This window comes from Amblyraja radiata, chromosome 8 (genome assembly GCF_010909765.2).
Source record: "Amblyraja radiata isolate CabotCenter1 chromosome 8, sAmbRad1.1.pri, whole genome shotgun sequence".
NCBI classification, from domain to species: Eukaryota; Metazoa; Chordata; class Chondrichthyes; order Rajiformes; family Rajidae; genus Amblyraja; species Amblyraja radiata.
The window spans coordinates 16,382,941-16,401,650 of record NC_045963.1 but is presented as its reverse complement, the minus strand read 5'-3'; the positions used below and the strand labels follow the sequence as shown (position 1 = coordinate 16,401,650).

At 37.9% G+C, this 18,710-nt stretch overlaps 1 protein-coding gene across 35 annotated transcripts in view; it reads right to left on the bottom strand.

The window, feature by feature from the left end:
* nrxn1 (neurexin 1) overlaps positions 1–18,710 on the bottom strand; it is a 1,413,544-nt gene that overhangs the window by 127,348 nt on the left and 1,267,486 nt on the right. The window lies entirely within an intron of this gene.

Sequence of the window (18,710 nt, the reverse complement as noted above, 5' to 3'; positions counted from 1 at the left end):
TATTTTTTTTTAGCAAACAAAATTATTGTATTAATTAAGAATTAGAAAGCTGCATCGCCGTCTAAGTTATTGAAGTTATATTATAGACAAACCGAAAACAACAAATTAAATCATATCATATAACAACTTTACAAAAATATTCATCTGACTACCAGTTTTGAAGAGAGCCCATGTTAACTAGTTAAATCTTGATTCAATGGAATGATTTATTTGTGTTCACTGTAACTCTTCTCCATGTTAGTCTCACAAGAAAAAAAGACTATAAAAACCTAATGCCTGTGACATGCACTTTCCTTCCATGCCTTAACACAGAACACATATCAATTTTTCTTTTGTATTCTAAAATTAAAAATAATACATCATTCAAATTAGAAAAGCAGAAAGTGGTAAAATTAATTCTAAGAGTTCTTAAAAATCCATTAGGCTCATTATCAACAACAATACAAAATTATTGTGTTTGGATAAATTCTATATAAAACCATAAATGTCGGGAACAATACTGATTAAGTAAATGAGGCTTTGACAAAAGCAACTATAAATTTAATAACCCATTTCTTCTCAGTTGACATCATGCAATTATTAATTAAAAAAAACTGCAAAGTAATTTAAATGTTTTTGTTTGTTCCTTGTTCAATTAATTTCTATAATTCAAATGACTTTGATTAAGAAAATATTTTTTTATTTGTTAAATCAGGATTTATTCCACAGAGACACCGCGCGCACACACACACACACACACGCGCACACACACACGCACACACATAACCTAAAAGACCATCTGATTTTAGTTATTATTTACATGCATTTGAAGTTTTAGGAGTTTACTGTTCCATTAAAATTAATTTTATATAAAGTTTATAAAAAATCTTCTCAAGTCACTTAGGTCTGTAGCTCTTGGCCAAATACTTGGTCAACTCTCAACAAGTTATCATAAGGGATCATATCATATCCCCAGCTGACTACACCAATGATGAAATACCTATTGTACGTAGTATCTGCAATTGATATATAATTCAGTATCTTCTTTCAAACTTAAAATAATTAAATAGGAACAACCATCTACCATTTAACCTAATTCATCTGTGGTATATCCAGACCGATGGTACTGAGAATTATCACACAATTGCAAGAGCACTCTATTGAAATAAGTCAAAATGTCAATAAGCAAAAAAATATGGCCTTTTCCGAATTATCCACAAAATAAAAGTAAATGGCTGAAGACTGGAGGATGGTTAACATTATGCCTGTTTAAGAAGACTGCAAATAAAACCTTGGACCTATTGGCAAGTAAGCATAACATCTGTGGTAGGACATTTATTGGAGCGTATTCTGAGGGATAAGAGAAACATGCATTTGGAAAAATGGGAGTAGATTAGTGATAGACAGCATGATTTTGTGAGTGGGAGATCGTGTCTTACAAATTGGATGGAGTTTTTTGAAGATGTAACAAAGAGGTTTGATGAGGGCAGGATCATAGATATTGTCTATGTGGACTTCAGCAAAATCTTTGATAAGCTTTTGCATGGCAGCTGCTCTGGAAAGTTACATTGCATAGGATTCAGGGAGAGCTAGCTAAGTGAATACAACATTGGGTTCATGGTAGGAAGCTGAGGGTGGTGGTGTTATAAGGCTAAATACTGTTATAAACAGGGACCAGCTGAAATGGGGCATCTTGGTTAGCATGGATGGAGGACCTGTTCCCAGGCTGCGTGACTCTATCTCAGTAAGTAAGTCTTCGGCGATAGCAAATATACATTCATGTTTCTTTTGAATATTTTCCCAAGGTGTAGGAGTCTGTTCAGTCTGTTTTTCCATTTATAAAATATCCCAAGGAACACCTGAGATATGTGTATTTTTCACTCCACAGCTGTCAGAGTTCATATAGCTTTTTTCCTGAGTGACATGCTTCATCTATTATTGTGTATAGGCATTCGGGTTGCTGGCATGAAATCTGTTTGCCACTTCAATGGCAGACAAATTGAAAAATATTTGGTTTGGATAAAATATGATCATCCAAGGACTGTGCTGTGACATTACCCTTGCTGATTGAATTCCACACATCTCCATTCTTCCACTGAACAGACAATATTTTGTCACATTGTCGTGTATTAATTCTGTACGAACAGGTAGACCAAGTAATTTAACACATTCTGAAAAAGCTGTGAAAAAGTGAAAGGTCAAAGCTTTGAATCAGAACGAAAATCTTCAGCATAACTGAGGAAATGCAGTGAAAAAAAATCTTAATCATATCTTCATATATCTGCGGGTCAGATGAAATAGACTGGCGATGTCAGGCCAACTGCTGTGTGTGTTTTGCTTTCCTCAGTGTATTATATTGGCACTGCTGAAATCTAATTCCATTTTGCCCTCTCTCAAATAAAGGTGTCAGGCATTGACATGAAACAGCAGCATCATCATTGAAAGGCAATGAAGGAGACAGATAATAAGTTGTTGGAGCCACAGAAGTAGAGAAACCCAGTGTATGTTTTTACCTTGACAAATACTATTTATATTTTTGTCTACTTGCTCTCGTTATTTACTTTCTACCACTAATTCAGCTAGACTTAACAAATGATAATCATCACATTGAATAGGAATTTGAGGAGTAACTTTTTCACACAAAGGGTGGTGGGTGTATGGAACAAGCTACTAGAGGAGGTAGTTTAGGCAGCGACTATCCCAATATTTAAGAAACAGTTGGACAAATACATGGATAGGACAGGTTTGGAGGGATATGGACCAAATGCGGGCAGGTGGGACTAGCATAGCTGGGATATGTTAGCAGGTGTGGGCAAGTTGGGCCGAAGGGCCTGTTTCCACACTGTATCACTCTATGACTGTCATTATCAGTCTTTAAAAAAAATCATTTGTTGTATCATCAATGGTGCAAAATTAGATTTATTCCGATGAGAAGGAAATCCACTAATTGTTACCGTGCCATCTGAAAATGGGCATTCTATGACATTTCACCGCAATTAATTTTAGTTTATGTAGTAATAAAACAAATATAATTTAAACTACTACTAAGTTCATAATGATTGATGATTTGCCTAGGCACCAATTAAGTTGACCAGAAATTCACTATCGTTTGTATGTTTCATGAGTGAAAACTTCAACATTATTTTTCAGCTAATTACTATTGTAATGTTTTAAGGAAGAATGTATCGGTATTAAAGGCAGTCCAAAAGAGATTTACTGGACTAATTTCTGGGATGTGAATGCTGCCCAATATCAAGCTACCAACAAAATTAGATTAATTATCTCTGGAGTTTAGATGTTTGTAGGGTGAATCTATTGAAATATTTAAGATTCTACAGGGGAATAACAGTAGATTTTGGGATGTTTCCACAAGTGAGAGAAATGCAAGTGAGGGGACATGCACATTATGGGGTGGCCATTTTAAACTGAAATGTCCAAGAACTTCTCGTGGAGGGTGCTGAAGTCTCTTCCCCAGAATGTGGTTGAGGCCAGATCAACAGAAATGTTTGGAGAGGAAGTGATACGCTTTTGATTATAAGATTATGGGATTGTGGGCTTGGAAATTGGGAATTAGCAGAGAAGAAATGAGGACTGTGGCAGATCGGCATGTGGAGCAGGCTGGAGGGGTTGAGTGTCCTACTGCTCCAATAGTCTAAGGCTTTTATGTTGTTCTTATGTTTTGATCTTTAGTTACGATTTCTACAGCTTTTTTTTAATATACTGCATAGAAGGGAAGAGATTTGAACTTTTTTCCGCCTTCCATCACAGTGAGGAATGTGGAGGAGTCACTGTGGTGGATGTTTATGTTAAAATGTATTTTGTGTGTTCCGTTGCTTTTTATTTGTATGACTGACTTGGCAAATGAAATTCCTCATATGTTGCAAAACATACTTGTCTAATAAAGTATTATTGTGATTATTGTGATTGTGATGTTGGTAATGCAGCCCATTTGCTATAAAATTCATTCAAATGAGAAAATAATTTATAATGGAGAAGTACATCAGTGCTGACAACCAACAACTTTGTCCTGTCAATAGCAAACTCATCAGCTATCTATTTGGGGAAAAAACCATTAAGAATTAATGCAAATTTTAATATCACAATTAGCCAACAAATATGATTTTCTCAAGCAGGGAGCTTCAGAATAATTTTTTTTTTAAATCGTGCATATCTTAAATGAGTAACCAAGCTTGCAGTTGTTTAAAAAGTGATACCAGGAGAAGAATTGAAGCTGTGTCAATATGTGATAATGAATGACAGTGTTCATTCCAAAAGATTTACGTGATGCTTATTAATTTTCTAACTGCGTGATTTAGACATAAATCTCTCCTGATTTCAGTTCAGTGAACTCATTTATTTATGTGTTCCAACCATGGTGTACAAATTTAAATAATTTGCCAAGAAAAGGTCTCATTCTAGATATTAAGCAAATAGTTCTGAAATGATTAATATTGCATTGTATCAACGTTATCTCGGTGTGGGACAGCCTGCTATTTCATGACACCCTCGTCAGAATTAATAGCAATGTAAACATTTTGATCCACGGGTCTCAGTATATTTTTCTTCAGAGATGCTGGTTTATCCTCTAAGTTACTCCATCTCTTTATGCCAAATATCGGTTTAAAACAGCATCTGCAGTTCCTTCCTACTCTAGATTAACCCAACTCATTTTTGTATGCAACCCAGAAAGCAATTACAAAGCAACGTTCACATTGTCACCAGAACTCATGTGGTAATAGATGGGGAAGAAATATAAAAATGTCTTAACATCACGTCATTTATATCTTAATTTTTACATAAAATAATGCAAAATGAACATCAATTCATGGAATACCTCATGCAGTAATGCCTTAGATAAACTGGGAGCCTGCATCACAATCTCAACATTCTGTCCACAGGAAATGTAAGCTGGAGATGCTGGGTCTAGTGTGCTGTTGATGACATCAACAACCTAGACCTATCTATCCTACTTGGAGATAAATGTCAAACTGTAGTAGAATCCATTGATCCTGAATTAGCCTCATCAGTCATCCTTGTGGCGACAAATAAATTAATAGCTCAGAGACATTCCATGCTGTATGACTATAGCATCCATCCTCAACTTTCAGGGACTTTCAATGCCAGTGGAATTGGAATTATTTGTCCTGTTTACTGAATCCACAACATGCCTCTGCGGTTTGTTAAAATTTTGATGAATAATATGAAAGATATAAATAAAGAAGCTACTTATGACATCTCAACAAGCACACTATCCCATTAAGTATGTTAGAATTTAATGCTCAGGTCAATTTTATCCCACCAAACATGACTCAACTATTTCATTGTGGAAAGAGAAACATCTATTATTATATAAAACTGTGTGCCTGCCAGCGTCCGGCGTCCGTCCCTACCCCTCCCTCCCCACTCTTCCACTTCTCTCCCCTTACTCCACCCCTCTCCCTCCCCCACCCCTCTCTCTTCCCCTCCCTTCCCCTCTCTCCCCCACCCTTCCCCTCTCTCCCCCACCCCTTCCCCTACCCCTCTGTCCCTCTTCCACCACTCCCCCGTCCCTCTTCCACCACTCCCGCTACCCCTCTACCCCTCCCTCCCTCCCCACTCTTCCACTTCTCTCCCCTTTCTCTCCTCCCCCTCTTCCTCTCCTCACCCCTCTCCCTCTCCCATCCCTCTCTCCCCCACCCCACTTCCCTCTCTATCCCACCCCCTTCCCTCTCTCCCCCCGCCCCCTTTCCGCTATCCCTCTGTCCCTCTTCCATCACTCCCCCTACCCCTCTCCTCCCTCCCTCCCCACTCTTCCACTTCTCTCCCCCTTCCCCTCCACTCTCCCTCCCCACTCTTTCCCCTCTCTCCCCCCACCCCTCTCCCCCTCCCTCCCTCCTCCCCTCCCTCCCCAACCCCCCCTCCCCCACATCTCTCTCCCCATCTCTCACCCCCTACCCCGCTCTCCTTTCCCGCCCAAATATGTCCCGTTTCCTCCTCCTCCTCCTCCTCTCCCCTCCCTCCCCTCTTCTCACCCCCCCCCCTCCCCCCACCTGTGTGTTTGGGGGGTGGTTAATGTGAGTGTGATGCCGCAGCCCCCCCCCCCCCCCCCGCAAACGCCTTTGGGGGAACAGACCCAACGGGTCTGCACTTGGTCTAGTATTTATTAACTTTGTTTGTTTTGTGAGATATTACTAAATCGCATAACCGAAAATAGCAGCAGAATGGACAGATTGTAGTATGTGACCTCAAATATTTTCTGTGGACCAGTTTCTATTTACTGCGAGAAGCTTCCTTTTACTTCCTTGATACTGACATTTCAAAGATCCCCAAAGAGTCTGACTAAAAGCCCATGGTTAAATTTTGTTCTAAAGTCATCAGTAGGAATTTAATTTTGAGTTGACAAGACCTGCCATTCTCAGTGAAAAATAATATAAAACTTTAACATTTTACATTTAGGCCCTTTATGTTATTGTTTAGAAAATTGGGAGATTGGTTTTAACAATGGATCATTGAGATAGTGGAACATGAAGACACTGCTTCACCATAATTATTTCCGTAAATAATATACTTACTCATTTACAAGTCAACTATTGCACAATAGCTAATGTAAACTTTCCACAATGTTCTGCTCCTATTTTCAGTAGTTTTCTCATTTTTTCCACAGCAATCATCCTTTTTCCTTAAACTGGCATGAATTAGTGTGAATGACAAATAATCTTTCACACGTTGGACAGACTACCACAAATATATGACCTGTACTTCCTACTACGACTGAGCCTTTCCAACTAATTGGACAATACTTGCATGCCCAGTCACTCATATGGAATCCTTGGCCAATGATTCCATATTTCTAACCCTAACCCCATGTTTGTACTTCCCTAATCTAGATGCTGGAGAACCAATCTCCCTAGTCTGAGTATCCACCACTTTAGTGGCATGATCTAAGCAGTGGCAGGACCTCCTGTGGCACTGTTGTCCTTGAAATCATTGATCGCCAGCTATACATTGACAACATGCACACTACCCCATTAAGTATCCAGAACTCCAGCTTTGTCAGTTCTGAAAAGTTGCAAAGGATCTTCACTATTTTTTTATGCAGCTGGCATTCTGGAACATTTAAGGCTAGAGAGAAATGAATATAAATAATGGAAAAAAAAATACTTTTTTGAAAAACGTAAATGATCATAAACAATAATTTGAATCAAAATAAATCATTTGGAGACACCAGTCTGCAGACACTGGAATCTTCAGCAATAAACAGACTGCTGGATGAAGTCAACAGAAAGGCAGCATCTGTGGAGTGAAATGGACAGATGGCGTTGCTTCATTCTGAAGAAGGATCCCGACCCAAAACAGAGTCTATCCACCTTCCTCCATTGATGCTGCCAGACTTACCGAGTACCTCCAGTAGTCTGGTTTTTTTTGTTGCTCAAAATAAATGTAAATTAGTTTCCCCTTATGAAGCCCTGTAATCTGTGGCAGTGGTGAGTTAGATTCAGGACTTCTGTGTTTGAATCCACATGTGCAAAAATCTGAGGCTTACCTTACTTTAAAAAGCTGAACAGCAATGCATCCATTTGGAACCAACAGGATCAGCCAACAAAAGTCGGCACCATAAGTGTTTATTCTGATCAGTGATGCATTTCACATAGCCACACACTTGGAAACTATTACCCTTTTCTGTATGATTAATTAAGCAAATTTATTTTGTCCCCACATTCAATTTATAAATATAGGATTGTATTATCCCTCTTCACCTTTCATAAATAATTCTGTCATGCTAACTGATCTGTCATTTTCTTTTTTCATATCCTTCACACAGGAAATCTCACGCTGCAGAATGTTTCAGTCCTAAATGACAATATTTGATGTTAAAGCAAAAAAATTATTCCCAAATTTCAGTATTTTACTGCACTTTCAATTCATTATGTTATTTGTTTTTAACAACTTCATTGGAACGATAAAGACATAAATAATCTATATCATTCACGAATGTCATGTCATGTCTCGAGCAAGATCTTCCTCAGTGTCTGTCACTTCTATCAAAATGCACACGGTAGGAAAGTGCCATCACATTCTCTGAGTTATGCATGATTTGAAGTCAACCAAGTGAAACAATGGAATGGAGGTCATTGTTCAGATGAGAGCTTGCAAGCTCAGGGCCATCGGCATCAGAATTGATGGAAAATGGCATTCAGAAGATAAAATCTGTTACGTGTCAGAACTCAGCTAACAGAAAGAGCCCCTGGCAAAGCAAGTACTTTAGTCTTTTTCACTGCACTTAAGAGTGGCATTTCAATTTGTGTATTTGTGCCTCCAAGTCATCTTATTATCCAAGAGTAATCCATTACAAACTGTACAAATTGAAGAGTATTCATTTTATTCTGTGCTGTTGGTCATGTATGCAAACAGATCTTGTAAATAATGACATCTCACCAAAAATATACAGACATATACTGGTTTCTTTCATTTCACTCCACTATAGATAATGATTTTTTAATACAAATTAAAAATAACAAAACCACTAACTAGAGGGCAAGTGAATGCAAATTAACACTACATTCCCTTGTTTTATACTTTTTTGCAGTTCTTTTTTTTCCCTGCTTTGCATGCTTCAGTTTCTGGGCCACATTTGACTAAGAGTTTTGCTTCAGGGGTAAAAATAACACAAGTATTAAGTATAGTTCCTCTGAGACTTCCATTCAAGTACGTTCACTTGTTAAAAATGGTAAAAATATTCCAAGCCCGACAAAATAAGGCAATGTTTCTGAATGCATTAAACAAAAAGACAATTGATATATTTAAGGGAGACACCTTTACGCAGGTAGATAAAAGTGAATCAGATCATCTGCGAATGGCTTGATTTTATAGAATCAAAACACCTCCAGAAAGCTATTCATTAAGATTGACTAATTTCAATAGCGTACTGCATGCTGTACATTCCTGTTTTTTAAAGAGGCATGTTTTAGTCTCCTTACACTTTAAGAACAGCTTAATTTAGAACAATCCATTAAGGTCTACAAACAAGCATGGTTACTGTAAATCTAAAGTAATGACCTATGCACCAGCTAGTAAGTAGGACTGAATGCCTATGTGCAAGACATGTGTTACTCATACCAAAAGATCAGGGAAATTTGATTTAAATTATGTGTAACTGTCATACAAAATTCCTGAATTGGTTAGATGATTTGGGGCTGAAGAAATCAACACAGCTCGTAAGGAAACTTCAGACCAAAATATTAATATTTTTAAAAGATATGGACTATGCAATATTTGTCATCAAAACAAGATACACAATGATATATCTCTTGCTATTTTTTAACATAGTCTGAAAGGTCAGAGTAAGCATTTCATTTGTCTAGTACTGCACCCTATTTATATCATTAATTTCTCCATCAGAGGTCAGGTTGAAATTGCTGCCGATGTCAAAAATGCACAAATACAAACATTTTCAAACTGCATTCCATTTAATAAAGGACAAATGCATGTAAAGTCAACAAATTGATGCCTGTTAAAATAATAGTAATAGTTTACTGTTATTCCTCTCAGATACCTTAATTTCCAAATGAATGTTTTCCCTCCCATCTTGAAGCAGGGCAATACTTGTGATATCCAGGGGGGGGGGGGGAAGATAATGAAAGGCAAACTCCCAACAGGAAATGCCACCAAAGGGTTACAGAACAATTTATACATTTTGAATGAGATAAGATAATCAAAATAAGTTAAGATGTGCCGTGCATTCTCAAGAACTGGATAATTATCAGAAATGCCAAACTTTCACTGGAGCACGGAAGGTGTTCATAAAACTATTAGCATGTTGAAGGGATGAAAAGAACAAAGAGTTTTTTCCTTTAAGAAACCAATGAACAGATGGCTGATTTCCGACTGACAATAAAAATCAAGCAGGTTAATAGGAAAGTTTAACTCCAAGGGTTTTTGGTATACTAAATGCTCTGCCTCAAGGAACAGTATGGGCATTATGATGTTAGATTTGAAGAGAAAGGTGTCCAAATATTTGAAGATGCTTGGATATCGACATGCATTAGATGTGTTTAGATATATATATTTAGAGCAAAGAGTTGGACCAGACAACTCTTTGGTTCAATTGGCTCAGATAATATTTTCTTGGCATTAACTTCTAAGTTTAGTTTTAGCTTATTGTATTTGGAATATATTTGAACAATAAATTCCAGTTTCATTTTTCCAATATCAAAATGTAAAAATGTTGTATCTGTTATTTTAACAGAGGTATTAATTTAAAATGTTCAGATTTAGTACAGTTATTGCAGATTGCAATTGCCAGCCATCATACTCTCCAACGCAGGTGGCAGTAGTGGGTGCAGCCTAGAACATCACACAAACCAACCTCCCTTCTATTGAACGTAGGTTGGGCGACCGTTTCGCCGAACACCTCCGCTCAGTCCGTAGGTTGGGCGACCGTTTCGCCGAACACCTCCGCTCAGTCCGTAGGTTGGGCGACCGTTTCGCCGAACACCTCCGCTCAGTCCGCAATAACCTACCTGACCTCCCGGTGGCTCAGCACTTCAACTCCCCCTCCCATTCCCAATCCGACCTCTCTGTCCTGGGTCTCCTCCATTGCCAGAGTGAGCAACAGCGGAAATTGGAGGAACAGCACCTCATATTCCGTCTGGGGTCCTTGCGTCCTTATGGCATCAACATTGAATTCTCCCAATTTGGCTAGCCTGTGCTGTCTCCTCCCCTTCCTTCACCCTCTAGCTGTCTCCTCCCACCCTCCCATCCGCCCGCCCTCGGGCTCCTCCTCCTCCTCCCTTTTTCCTTCTTTCTTTCCCCACCCCCCATCAGTCTGAAGAAGGGTTTCGGCCCGAAACGTCGCCTATTTCCTTCGCTCCATAGATGCTGCTGCACCCGCTGAGTTTCCCCAGCAATTTTGTGTACCTCCCTTCTATTGACTCCATTTATACCTCACTCTGCCTCGGCAGCATAATCAAGGACGAGTCGCACCCTGGCCACTCCCTCTTCTCCCCTCTCCCATCAGGCAAAAGATATAGAAGTGTGAAAATGCACACTTCCAGATTCAGGGACAGTTTCTTCCCAGCTGTTATCAGGTAACTGAACCAACCAACCACAACCAGAGAGCAGTGCTGAACTATCTACCTCTTTGGTAACCCTCGGACTATCCTTGATCGGACTTTGCTGGCTTTACCTTGCAGTAAAAGTTATCCCCTTATCATGTATCTATACACTGTAAATGGATCAATCGTAATCATGTATTGTCTTTCTGCTGACTGGTTAGCACGCAACAAAAGCTTTTCACTGTACCTCGGTACACGTGACAATCAACTAAACTGAACCGGATTGCTGGGAAATTGCCATAGGTTATTGTTAATTTTGAATAGTTCTGGCTCAAATAATAGTAAAAGAATTTAGAGAATAGCAAGAGTATTGAATTTTCATGCATTCCAGATTAAATATAAGAAAGACCATTTTCTGATTTAATCTGAAGCAGAGTATTGAAGCAGAAGCTCACCAATTTTCTTCATGTACTCTCCATAGCCATTGGCAAAATAAAAGGGAATTCAAAAAGCTAACATTTAGATTGGTTTACTATTAATTTTATTTTGTGGAAGCAGTCAGGAATCACAATGACAGTTTACCCCTAAGACAGTTCTTCCTACAAAAAGTTGTCATTAAATCATTAGCCTTCTCAGTACTATAGGCAGTTTTTTTTTAAAGAACAAGCTGCATAGGCTACAATAACATTTTTCATGAGCTGAAGACATATTTAATGCTTTTTAGAAAATACTAAAAAATCCAATATCTGCAAAAATTGTGTGAAATTTAAATTAGTTGTTGGAGCTAACATAGGGGCTTGCAGAGCATAAAATCGGGTGGACTATTCATTGAAATCAGTGACCTGATTAAAATAGCTGTTTAAATGCCCTTAGCGTGACTGTTACTTGAACAGTCCAAAGGAAATGTAGGATAATGATAAAATATGCACAATTTTATCTGATTTCTTACAATCTGTGCAACATTTGTATTGATGAAGAGGAAGATTTTTCTTTTCAAGTCACTGTTTCCTGCTTCTGACTGTTATCGTTCATCATGATTTCATCATGTGACCTTTATTTCTACAGACACGTCTTTCAGAGTGAAGGTCTATAAATTCTACTCCTGAAACTGTACATCAATCAGTGGAAACAAACTGATCAAAATCAATGTTGTTTTTCAACATTACTATTTGTTTGCTAAACTATCACAGAGCTGTGTGGATAATTCAGAATGGGTTAAAAGAATGCAACAATCAATAATGCATTTCCAGTATTAGAAAGTGTTTGGCTTTATTATGGCACTGTGCACTGTACAGGTGGACTGGATTGTAATGGAAAAGGGGGACTGCTCCCCGAGTAATATAGGAGCGATTATCCTCTCACCAATAAATTTGAATAATAAAAATTATAATAAAAATCCAATTATACATAGCACAATTAGAACATGGAAACAAATAAAACAGAATCTAAAATTAAGAAACCTATCTCTCTCAATACCAATAGTCAATAACCCATCGTTTAAACCATCAATCATAGACAAATCATTTATACAATGGGAAAGAATGGGAATCAAAACGCTCAAAGATCTGTATGAATTGGGAAAATTACTATCATTTCAACAACTACAACTGAAATATAATTTGAAAAATAACCAATATTTTAAATATCTTCAAATTTGTGATTATCGGAAAAAATACACAAAAGACTATCATAATATGCCTTCCGACTTACTGGATGAAGCAATGAAGACAAAGGCGGAATCAGCTAATCTAATATCGTACTTATATAATATCATTTTAAACATAGAAATACCCACAACAGATGGAATTAGAAGAGACTGGGAACAAGAATTAGCTATAAAAATTTCAAAAGAGAGCTGGGATAATCATTTACTACAGGTACATAAATGTTCGATCAACGTACGACATACGCTCATCCAATTCAAAACATTACATAGACTATATTATTCAAAAACTAAATTAAATAAAATCTTTCCTAATGTTTCACCAATCTGTGATAAATGTCTGTGTCAAGAAGCTACCATAGCGCATTCTTTTGTTTTTTGTACAAAAATCCAAAAATTCTGGTATGAAATATTTGATATTTTTTCAAAATTAATTAAAATAAAACTGGTACCAAAACCAGAATGGATCATTTTTGGAATATCGGAAGGTATCCCTGAATTAAACGTGTATCAGAAGAATTTATTCAATTACGGGCTAATAATGGGAAAAAAGCTCATACTTAAATTCTGGAAAAATGCGCCCACACCAACAATAAAAATGTGGACATCAAATATGTTTGAAACATTACATCTGGAAGAGATGAGATTCCTCTTAGCAGGTAAAGCAGACCAATTCCAAAAGACGTGGTCTACGTTTCTGGACCTATTACAAGCATGAGGTGCAATAGTAATTTAAAAAACAAATAAATAAATAAATGGTATCAGGACCTGGCAATGGGAGGTAAAACAACAAAAACAGACTTGGTTGGTAGTCCCCTTTCTGCGGAGTTTAATGTTATAATAGAGCGATTGTTCCTACTTTCTTTTTCTTTCTTTTCTAGGGTCTACTTTCTTACTTTACTTCCTTCTTTAACTTCTTTTCTAAGGGTCTTTCTTTTCCCAACACTCTCTTGCACTTCACGACTCTTGCGCACTTTCTTTACTTTCCTTACTTCTATCTTTTTCTTAAAGCTCAAAAAAATGAAGCGGTACAAAAAATGTATTAAGATATATGTGTTGTGTATTATTGTAATTTACCGTACTTCTAATAAAAATAATAAAAAATCAATAAAAAAATCAATGTTGTTTTCCAACATTACTATTTGTTTGCTAAACTATCACAGAGTAATACTGGCTGTGTGGATAATTCAGAATGGGTTAAAAGAATGCAACAATCAATAATGCATTTCCAGTATTAGAAAGTGTTTGGCTTTATTATGGCACTGTACATATATATGCCCTGGGATCTGGAAAATATTTCCATACGTTTGTGTTTAATTGATATCAAATTAATTAATATCTTTAATTAATATCTCCAAATCATGACTGATCATGATTTGTTTATAATGGAAATTCAGATTGAATTAAAGAAATTTCAAACACATCTGTTTTTCATCAAGAAAGTAAATCATATAACTCATATTTATGATTAGAACGTTAAATTTTACTGGTAAGTTAATTTAACTCCATAATATATTTCTTCTTTAAATTGCACAAATCATAGATCAGAACAAGTGTTCATATGATTCGCCAGTGCTTTCCTCCAGCCAGCTTCTGGCAGGGTCACCAAAGGGAACTTAGCTGAATTCATTGTCTGCTTCCCACTGCTTTTGAAGCATCTACTCTGTTCCACATCTCCAGAATCAGAGACTCTCGCCTAGGTCAATGTATGAAGTCAGGCATGAAAAGGAATTTCATAGTTGACAATTGACAAGGATGACTAGAATTCCTCAGGTTTTTTCAGCACATGATCAAGATGCTGGAAAAGTTAGTCATGCCCATAAGCCAAGATTCCTTTCATGAAGAAGATGAAGATTGTCTTCCTTCTTAGAGTGATAATAGAACAGCTCTCGAGTCCAGGGAGGGTAGGGTGCGGTTCGCCAGAGGTGGGTAAATCAGGAGGAAGGAAACAGTGTGATAATAGCACACTGCTTTAAAACAAACCAGAAGCATTCCTGTTCCTTCTGGTTCAAAAAAAAGCTTTCTCTACCTTTTCATTGCACATGACTGAAGGACATGGTCTCAGTATACACTATGTGAGCTGTACTTGGGTGCCAAGCCAAGCATTGTCAGGGAAGTTCTTGAATTAAGCAAGAACCACATTGCAGATACAAATCTGGATTCTCATGTGTGCTTGCATAACTTTAGGGGACCGAAGGTGCACCAATCACATATATATTGTTTCCTGTTCATGTTCTAAACATGGCCATTTCAAAGCGCAATCTTTAAGCACATGGGAGTCCGCAGCAACAAAGAGAGATTTCATGCATAGCAATCTAGTTAAATTCTTCAGGACAGCCATATTTAGCTTAGCTCCTTATTTGTGCTTATTAGCCGTAGAATTTGAAATGTAAACTAGCTCCACATCTTCATATACAAATATGTAATCTTTTTGACACTGTACCAAACTGGAACAGTGAATACATTTTTATTATGGGTAAAACTGCACTACAATCAGCATAATTTGTTATGGTTTTTCACATGTAAAGTTGCAATTAGACATAGAGGTGTCAATTTAAGCTAAACTCAGGAGGCAAAAATAGTGCCTCTGGTATTATTCATTGTTTTATTTCTTTAAGTATGGTTTCACTCCACTTTATATAATTATCATCTTTTTGTAGTTCTTGTGATCTCACTCCAACAATATCAAAGAAACATCTATTGCAAAAATCTGTTTTCTAATTTGCTAAATAATTTTTTAAAAGAAAATCATCAATTGTATTTCTAAAAAGAAGTAAATGGAATTTGTCCATGACTGACTTATAATTTCACCATTTGTCAGCCGTTTACGGAGTGTCATCGGTGGAATATCAATTATTTTTCATGCCTGTCCAGGACATTGCTGTTATTTCCTTTCAGAACCATGAAAAATAATCTTAAGTTATTTTGGTGCCAAGAAATAGCAATGTACATAATTACCATTTACATCTGAAATTATTGACATTAACTTGAAAGCAATTATTTAATGCAACAGCAGTTATCCTTCAAAGCTTGAAATCAAATCATTCTTTATTTGCCATTGATGCTCTGCATGGGAGTTGGTGGTTATGTTCTCCATGCATGCACTCATTAGCAATGTTCTCAGAACTCAGCAGGTCACTGTATTCATGCCCCTGTTATCATTGAATTTGCAGGTATAGACTGCAAATTTCAGAAACTAACCGGTCCATTTTTACAAAATTGGCTGTTTGCAAACTTTTTTTGCTGGAACATCCATATGACCAATATAGATGAATGCTCAGAAACCTATTATCAGATAAGCAGCTAGAGGTTTTATAGCATATGGTATTAACTGTCAGAAAGTAATACCGTTAATCTTGTATAAAGCCCCTGGCCTAATTGTTATTAAATAACATTACTTCATGGTCTGTAAGCTTGCATTAATTATTAGTGGAACAAGGATTTATGGGACTTTGCTTGTGACCTCAATTTGGATTGTTTCACAAAGTTCACAGGACAAATTTAAAGCTTTTCAGTAAAATAAAATAACTGCAGGCTTCCTGTGATATATCCTTTTCTTCTTTTGAAGAGGAATTAGTTGCATATTACACATCAAAGCAATGAAGTCATTCCCATACCATGGGCAAAATTGCAGATTGAATTTTATGCAGTAGGCTCGTTGCCTTTCATGGAATGATCGCGTGTGCCAAAAATTTTGTAAAACATGGTAGGAAAAGAGAACTTCAATCGTTTCAGATAATTTGATTTATAGATGAGTGGAAATCCACCTGGTCCCTCTGAAATCCACCCCTCACCATTTAATTGTGTATTACTGATTTGGAACTGAAATGTACTTCACGTTCAGTTTATTTTTAGGGATAGCATTTACCATAGACTCTTTTCACTTGACTATTATTTCCATTTTAATAGGATTTCTTACATTTCCAAAGATGGACTTGCAACGTTACAATCCAGAACCATGCTCAGAAGGAGACTTTACAGCACTATGTATTGACATTTCAAAACAGCTACTTACAGTTCTACACGAGTTTCTTTTTAAATTAGTTCAAAATCCAATTGCATAGGAATATGTTTCAACTAACTAACATCCAGCAAACCAAGAAAGATACATGCAGACAGCTGACAAGATATTGAATAGCACATTTCATAAGTACACATCCTCACTTTACCTCTCATCCACAATATATACTTACCATTGAAATATAATGATCTAGAACACGATCCATTGGTTGAATATTGCCATTTGCCAGTTGAAGGATACCTCAGCTAACACCAATGAACTCAGTAATTGGAATTTTCAACCCTTTTAATGAGTGCGCCTGAAATCACAGCACTCACTGAATTTACCCACTCACCCGTCAGGAAGGATTGGGAAGAATGTTCCATAAAGTGTTTGCTTATTCTGATTGCTGTTAAAGAGACATGAGAAAACTCCAAATAAATTCTGAAAATTCTATCAATGCTAATGCAAGCTATGTAATAGATTGTCACTATTAAAATATATTTAAGATATTTTCGTGACTCTTATTGTGACTCTAACAGGAAATGCATTTCAGTTATGAAAGTTTAATGAGAAGGGTTTTGGCCCGAAACGTTGCCTATTTCCTTCGCTCCATAGATGTTGCTGCACCCGCTGAGTTTCTCCAGCACTTTTGTCTGTCTATGAACGTTTAATAAGCTCATCAGGAAGGCTGGCTCTGTCCTGGGGGTGGAGTTGGATTCACTGGAGATGGTGTTGGAGGGGAGGATGCTCCTCAAACTGCAGAGCATCTTGGACAATACAGCTCATCTCCTCTATGGACACACTGATCAACCTGAGGAGCACCTTCAGCAACAGACTGGTTCCACCAAGATGCAGCACAGAATGCCACAGGAGATCCTTTTTCTCTCCTAGGCCATCAAACTGAACAGCCTCTCTCCCTTCTGTCGTGGGATGGACACACTCCCATCCCCTTCCCCATCCCCTCCCCAGCCCCCATCCCCAATCCTGAACTTTACACTCGTCACTTTAATTTCATGTTTCATGAATCTCCTGTGGCATTCTCTGCTGCATCTTGGTGGAACCTGTCTGTTGCTGAAGGTGCTCCTCAGGTTGATCAGTGTGTCCATAGAGGAGATGAGCTGTATTGTCTAAGATGTGTTGTGTTTTATGACTGTTTGCAGACCAATTTCCCTCCTGGGATAAATAAAGTTCTATCGTATCATTTAGTATATTAATACAGGTCCACCACTGAATATCCAGTGGCCTGGCGCTTCCTTTAACCTGGACAAAATTAGGAGAGTGCACTTGGAATTCCCCCTGGATGTTCCCTCGAAATGTGGTATCTAGGCAGTTGAGCTCACTGGGATTTCAGTGGCCGATTGGCAGGTCACATTTGCCTCCTGCGGCCGGGGCTCTGGAACTCTGGCCCGGCCGGAGCGGGTAGATCCATCCCCATAACTACCTTGAGAGGCCAACTTTGTGGGCCAGTATCTCGGCCCCCCCGGCAGCCTAGGCAGCCCATCCTGGTACAGTTGGACTCCTCTCGGAGATCCATATCAGACGGCGGTGTTGGGGGGAGTGCCCGCCCTAACACATTCCTGCCAAATTCAGCAAATCTCAGGTTGACGGGTATCAGCCCGATAATCCTGCCCGGATAGCGATGCCCCAGCTCTATGGGCGGACGCCAATCCGCCTCAGTGGAAACTCCGTGGGCATCTCAATAACACATGCCCAGGCTGCTTGTGTAAGAAATGCAAGTTATGCTGTAAAATGTATTTACATTTAATATTTGTTTGTTTTAAGTTTCTAATGGTCCATGATGCTTTAGAGACATGGGAGGTGTATAATTAGTGGATCAGATATGTATTATTGTATCATTATTACATGACCTCTGTCCATCTGGCTAAAGGGACAATATGGTCTGGAACTAAGGGGTGCCGGAAAATTAGCGATGGACCTGTAGCTCGCAATATAATCGATAGAGAGAGAAATATAACGCAAATATTTCAGGTTCATTTATTATTTGCTTCTCTCTTCACAGATACACTAATAA